Raw genomic sequence first — 7083 nt, 5'->3', positions numbered from 1 at the left:
AAAATTATCTTGTATTCGCTGCCATTTCGATTGAATTTTGTTTATTTAAATATAAAAAATAAAAAAAAAAGAAATGAGAAACGAGTTTTAAAAATGCTTAAATTAAAATATTAATTGAGTAAAATAAAAATACACAATTTGTTTAATAAGAGCAATAAAAATAAACAAATAAAATTTATTATTCATACACATTTTTTGAAGCAAATTTTATTAAATATCAATAGCCAATGATGAGGAAAGTATAAATTATTGATCAATCTCATCAAAATTTTTATGCTACTTTTATTTAATTTCTAAATTCCAAAATAGTAAACAATCAATAAATGGTAATAGTATACTATACACTGTTACATATACTATGTATATGTTATACTATATTATTTGAAAAATTTCGGAAATTTCATTGAGATGATAAACAATGATTTTAGTCGTATAGTGGACTTGTTAATGAGCTACTGTAGGTTAAAAAACCATACGAAGGAATTAAATATTATCTTCAGCGATTTTTAAACCGATAATGAAGACCAACTGAAATAAAAACCTATAATGATTCTTCTTAACCAAACCGCAGTCTATGATATAGCACACACTATTTACAAAAAAAAGAGGTCTGGTAGAAACCTCAACCCCAATATGCTTTTCTATCGATTATTCAATAACCAATTTAACAAAAAACAAAGTAAAATACTATTGATCAATTAAATACAAGTTGAGAGAGATCAACGGTATGCGGATATTATAGTAAGTTGATTTAGTTACTAAGAGTCCACCTACTGTCAGTAGGTTTGTTGATAGATTACTGTGAGTTAAACAACCATACTTGGTGATATACATCTTTTCAGTAACATTTACATCGGGAAAGAGTTTCAACCCAACAGCCTATGACACAGTATGAAAAAAAGGGATTTTTTAGAAATACAAAATATAATATCTTATAGCAAAACATGTAGACTTATCTAAACCATACACACATTCTACTATAACATTTTACTCTACTCTCTTATTTAAATTTTATTAAAAATTCAAGCAGAACAAATAATTGTTATAGAGTCTGATATAGCCTCCGTGTTCAGTGTTATTTTATTTGTATATATTATTTGTATACCAAGTACCCGTCACGCTCTCAAGTAAGTTCAACTAAGTGGTTAATATTGTAGATATATATCTGCACAAACAATTTAAGTCTTTAAATCTATTAAAGTTTTGCAATGATTGCGACTTGGGGTCGACTTAGACTTGAGATCCTACTCTCCACTAGGAGAGAAAGACAGCAGTTAATAAGTAAACGATTTAAACCAACTTTTTCCAAAACTAAGTATGCTTCCGCCTCAATAGTAAAGAGATGATGAGATGAGTGGAAGTAAAGCGCTAAACATTCGCATTCCTTCGCCATTAATCAATTGCATTCATGGGCGAGGGGACAAACTATATATTTGCCTATGGTACGCCTATACACCAGTATAGACTATATAAATCATAATTGACTAGATTTAAAAAAAATTTGCACTTATATTGATAAGTTATTGAACTAAAAAACAATATATACAACCTTCAATATATATAACCTACAGATCTAGTTTCCGTGTTGATCTAGTTCTAGTTCTAGTTGATCGGATCTGGTTAATTAATCTAACGTAAAGTTTAATTGAGTTTTTGAGTTGATTATTTGCATTTTTGAAATGTGCATTTTAAAAGAATTAATGTTAATGTTCGATAAAATAACTTTTTACTGATTTTATGCTTAGTAACTTGTTTTGAATTATAGAAAGTTAAAATAATATGCAACAAATTATATATGACAAAATTGACCTCATTTTATAAAAAAAAACCAATTATATGCAATCAAAACAGTAGTTTATAATATAAACAATAAATATTTGTTGGAAAAAATTATAATTAAAAGTAACTGAATGCAATGCAAAGGTTTAGTTTATAGTTGCCTCAATTTAAGTCGATTTAAATTGTTTTTAATATTATAATAATTTATATTGACGGCCTGCAATTAAATAAAAACTACAACAAAAACTACATTTTCCTTAACCACTTAAGTATGTAATTTATAAAAATTGTATAATTCGTATGTGTTCTCGTATATAGGTATAGATCTATCTATCTGTATCTAATGTATAAAAAACAGAAATTTAATCATCTTAGAGACATTCTAGAATATTGCATTTCTGTTCAGATAGTGCAATTATTTAAGGCGAATGCAATTTAATGTCTCATTGCGTGCTTCATAATTTGTTGTTATTGCTTTAGTCAATAATCACTTCAATTTTATTTTAGTTTTTATTGGTTTTCGCCACAAAGTACTCATTTAGTTATTTGTCATGACCATATATAAGGAAATTATATATAAGGTTGCAGTTGATATACTGCAGTAATTAATATGTTATTATGATACTTGGAATGATCTAACTATCGACGCCAGTTTAGCCCTCACACACCGAGACACAAAAGATTAATGTACTAATCTCTCTTTATATCTGCATTAATATTCTTCTGGTTTGTGGTTTACTGTCAATTCTTTTTTTAATCCTCTCAACAACACACCTAGTTAAATCTTCATTAGATGAATCGATTTGTCTTGAAAGTTTAAAGATGCCTTCACCATGAAAATCTGTATATTCCTACATAAAGTTCCATGTTAAATTATGGTATTAAAATGGTACAAGAAAAATGGTCTCTATTAGTGATTTAAGGCTTCCATCGGTGTGACCTGCATCCAGACTCCGCTGCTGCTTTAGGTAGCTAGCCTTGTTCTTCGTCTTAGCGTTATACATCTGTTTGCTTCAGTTCCCATCTGTCGAGATCAACTTCTTTCAATCTCAGAATCTTTTCAGCAGACATTGCTATGTTTCATCCCAGTTTGTTTTGTTTTCGATAATTTTTTCTGCCACTGTTCTTGAGAAGACAACACCAACTTGCGTTGCTAGCACTTCTCGTTCGGTTAGCCATTTATTGTACTCAAAGCATGTGTGTTCCGCGTTATCATCCTCATATCATTTCAATGACAAGGATGAGCCTTGCGGTCTATTATGCACTGTTATCTCAGTCCCAATATTGCTGCCATACCACTTTGGTCTGGCGACTTATCGACTACCTGTGGATATTATTGTTACCTATCTGCTTTCCTTGCCAATATGCTTTATGTTGCTGAACCTGTAGATCAATGAGAATATTGCCTATAATCACCCGCACCGTTAGTTCAGAAATGGTACGGTACGCTGCAGATATCCACAAAATTGCTGTTCGTTGCACTTACGTCAATTCTGCTGTTGAAGTAGGTAGGCCATAAAGATATTCTGTTAATACTTGAAGTCTATGTTATTACTTACTATCACGAAAGAGACTATCATGAAAATTGACTTTGTTTATTTTTAATCTTGTACTTGAAGTCTATGTTATTACTTACTATCACGAAAGAGACCATCACGAAAATTGACTTTGTTTATTTTTAATCTTGAAGATTACAGTGTCCTTTCAATATCTTTCTTTTTCATATAAACATAGGGAGTAAGTATTTTTTGTCCGCATGTTCGTAATTATGATTTAATAAATAGATGCTAAGGCGGTTTAGAAGGGCTTACGTGGGTCATAGCATCAAAATGATTGCAAAATACTGCAATATCTAAACAAGGATTCTCCCAGTGATCCACTTTATCTAATACAGAGGTTCTGGTAAATGTATGATAAGTTGAGAGTCATTAAAAAACTAAGTAGAAGCAAATGTTATCTGAATTAGAAAAGCATATGCGAATTAGCACATTAACTTTCAAATGACTTTTACGAATTTCTTGCTAAAATATTATAACAACCTTTGCAAGTGAAACAAGTTTTCAGTGATATATATTTAATTCTGATATAATTTCACTGTTCTTTATAAATTTGAGTTTTTTTAAGCATAATACATTAGGAAATTCCAAGTACATGTGCTTCCTAAAAATTTTACAACTTAAAAGTTAAATCACCAAATTTACATTCACGTGCTACCATGCAAATGTTTTCTAATCAAGTCAAACACTTGCTATTAGCAATTATAATTAAGTTTTCTATATATACATATACACCTATTTTTTGAGTAGAGTAACATGTGCAAAGCATAAAAATACCTAAAAATTAAAGATTCAATCCAATCAACCAGGTGCGATCTGACTATAATTTTAAAAAAATAGTCATTTTTTGTGAGAAATTCACAAAATAAAAATCGTTTTAAATTCTGCAAAAGAAAATATTATAAATTAACAATAATACTTTTTGCAATAATGAATTATAAAATATATTAACAAAAGACTGTTTATGTTTATAACGTTTTAAAAAATAAACACAATATATATAAAACATGGTTTATAACTGAAGGATATGAATTTTTTTAAATAAATAATATTTTTATTTAATTGAATGATTATATATATTTTTTCAAGCGGACTTAACTTTATTGAATACGAAATCTTTGAGAGATAGTATCTTTTAAATTTAGTCATTTCGAAATTGTATTCAGTGTACTTATCTGAAGACCTCCTTGCACTGTAGACATTGCATGGAGAATGACGAAGAGGAATCACCAATACACATTCTGTTATAGTGTCTTGCTTTCGCAAGATATAGACACTCCTACCAGTGTCGCACTTTTCTAGTTCTTTAAGAGAGATAAGTTTTAATTCCCTAGCACGTGTCAATGGCTTTGTATCCAGTACTAAATGGTTATAGTGACAGGTGTCAAATTCTTAAGGGTATCACAATGGATCTCATGGTCTAAGTGAGGTTTCGGACAGTCCCAGTAACCTAACCTAATCTTCTAATAATTTTCAAATACTTTACTTGCAAATGACAGTCTCACTTAATACTAAAATGAAGTATGGCTAGGAAGTAAAGCTACTTGCTAGATAAAAGGTGTATAGAGTTGCACTAAGCTCACTTCGTTCAGATATGCGGGTATGTCAGTAGATAGTGCTCACTGCGTCTGCAGATATTTAATATTTTTCTATGTTCTAGACAAAAGCTGATATTAGCTTCTTAATAGATGGTTGAAGTTTTAAATACTAATTGCTTTAAGTTTATTAAGTTGTTTTTAATGCCATTCGCTATAGAACATTCTTGAAATGATAAGATACTTGTTTTTTGATAACTTCATGTTTTTATTTATGAATAATACTGAGCTAAAGTACCTTACTGACGACAAACAATTAGATTTTGATATGAAATACGCAATTATTCTATTTCACTATTGCGACTCATTCAAAAGTCATCCTTAAAGACTAGCACGTAGTAAAGCTGTAAATTCTATTTAAATTATGTATATATTATATATATAATTGTGATTTCATTTGAGTATTTATTTTACTTTTGACTCACTCACCTACAAATAAACAAATATGAAATTAGCAAAAAACCAAATTCGCGGATAACGAATTGTCCAGAGACTTTAAGTACAAATATTTGCAAGTAATTGTTATTGACGTATTGAAATGTTAAGTATTACTTATTGACAGCTTTGAATGAAAGTAGAAATATGAATAAATAAATTAATACGTTTACAGATACACAAAAACAAAAACAAAAACAGAAACAAAAAAAGGCGAAAAAATAACACCAAAAAATTATAGTTTCAGTCAATAATATATAGATAAAAAAACGTTTTACAGTATTGTAATGACTGTAATTGAGAATTTTAAGAATAAGCATGAATAATTGCTGAGGGGATTTTTTTTTTATCTTAGCAACATATAGCAACATATTGTAGTATATAGATATACTACAACTTACATTGAAAAAGTTTGAAAAGTATCTATCGTATCGTAAAAGTAAACAAAAACTCAAACGAAATGATTGATCAATTAATCAATTTAATTGAAGAAATAAATTAGGATTTGAAAAAAAAATTATTTCTGATTAGCTATTGTACGCACTTCACATTTAAAGTTATAAGCAATAAAATTTTTTAAAAATGTTTTCTTTTTGATCATTAAAATATCACTTAGATAAATTATATATGATGAATTTTATTTATTTTCTTAGTAAATAAATCATCTGCAATAAAAAATATTTTTCTAGAGAAAAATGTAGAACCTTTGTTAACAGATAAATTCTATTATGTGAAGTTTGTTCATTTTGCTATGGGGAATATATTCATTGAATTTTATATGTAAACCATTGTATAAAAATATTTAAAAACCAAAAATTCAGTATGTTTTTGTGTATTTAATGAACTTAGTCATGTGTTAGCTTCAAGACTTCAAAGTTGTTCTTACACAAACAAGTATTGCCGATATAAGATTGAAAGTCAAATTTATAAGCTATATCTCCAACACCAATTGGTTTACACCTCTGGTCAATACTACAGCTATGCTTTTTGTAGTTAAAATTATCTAAATTGTATTTTAATTTTTCTTCGTGAATTCACTTAAAAAAATCGTTTTGGTAGTCCATATATTTCCTTTGCTTTAGCGAAAGCATACTTGCCTTCGGTGAATTCCCTGTGAAACTTGTATGTCGTCATCAGTAACGTCTGGCTTCACGACATGAACTCTGATGCTTTTAATAATAAATCACGAAATATAATAGTTAACCCTTGGTATTTGCAATTAAAAAGTATTGTTTATGAATGATTAAATAAATTTCCAAAACGACCATTAAGGAGAGGTATTTGACAATACAAGAAACAATTTTACGGACAAACAAAAATTCAATTATTTAAAAATAAAATTTTGTTACTCATTATTATTACAAAACAAAAAACTCATTAAATTTATGAAATTCATAATCATTTAAGATCTTCCAGTAGATCTTGAAATATATCTTAGCAGTTAATCCATATATAAACTTTATGTAAATTAGATTTGAAAATGTATATATTTTATTTAAATTATTAAGTTTTAAATTATTTAAATTGTATAAAAAATATATACATTATTTCAAAAAAGCATTAAAATTTTTTCTCTATAGTATATATATATATATATATTCTCTCAAATTTTGTATATTTGCATTGATATTACAGTTCTATCGTATTTATTTCAACTGAATTTGTTATTTAATATGATTTTATATAAGAATTTCAAACAACAACATTTTCTATATGTT

The 7083-nt window shown here is 27.9% G+C and overlaps 1 protein-coding gene across 2 annotated transcripts in view; it reads right to left on the bottom strand.

The window, feature by feature from the left end:
- LOC119681024 (lateral signaling target protein 2 homolog) overlaps positions 1-7083 on the bottom strand; it is a 420855-nt gene that overhangs the window by 406911 nt on the left and 6861 nt on the right. The gene's annotated exons all lie outside the window — the stretch shown is intronic.

This window comes from Teleopsis dalmanni, chromosome 2 (assembly GCF_002237135.1).
Source record: "Teleopsis dalmanni isolate 2A chromosome 2, ASM223713v2, whole genome shotgun sequence".
NCBI lineage: Eukaryota > Metazoa > Arthropoda > Insecta > Diptera > Diopsidae > Teleopsis > Teleopsis dalmanni.
Note: the sequence above shows the minus strand (reverse complement) of the source record. Positions and strands in the feature narration are given on the sequence as shown.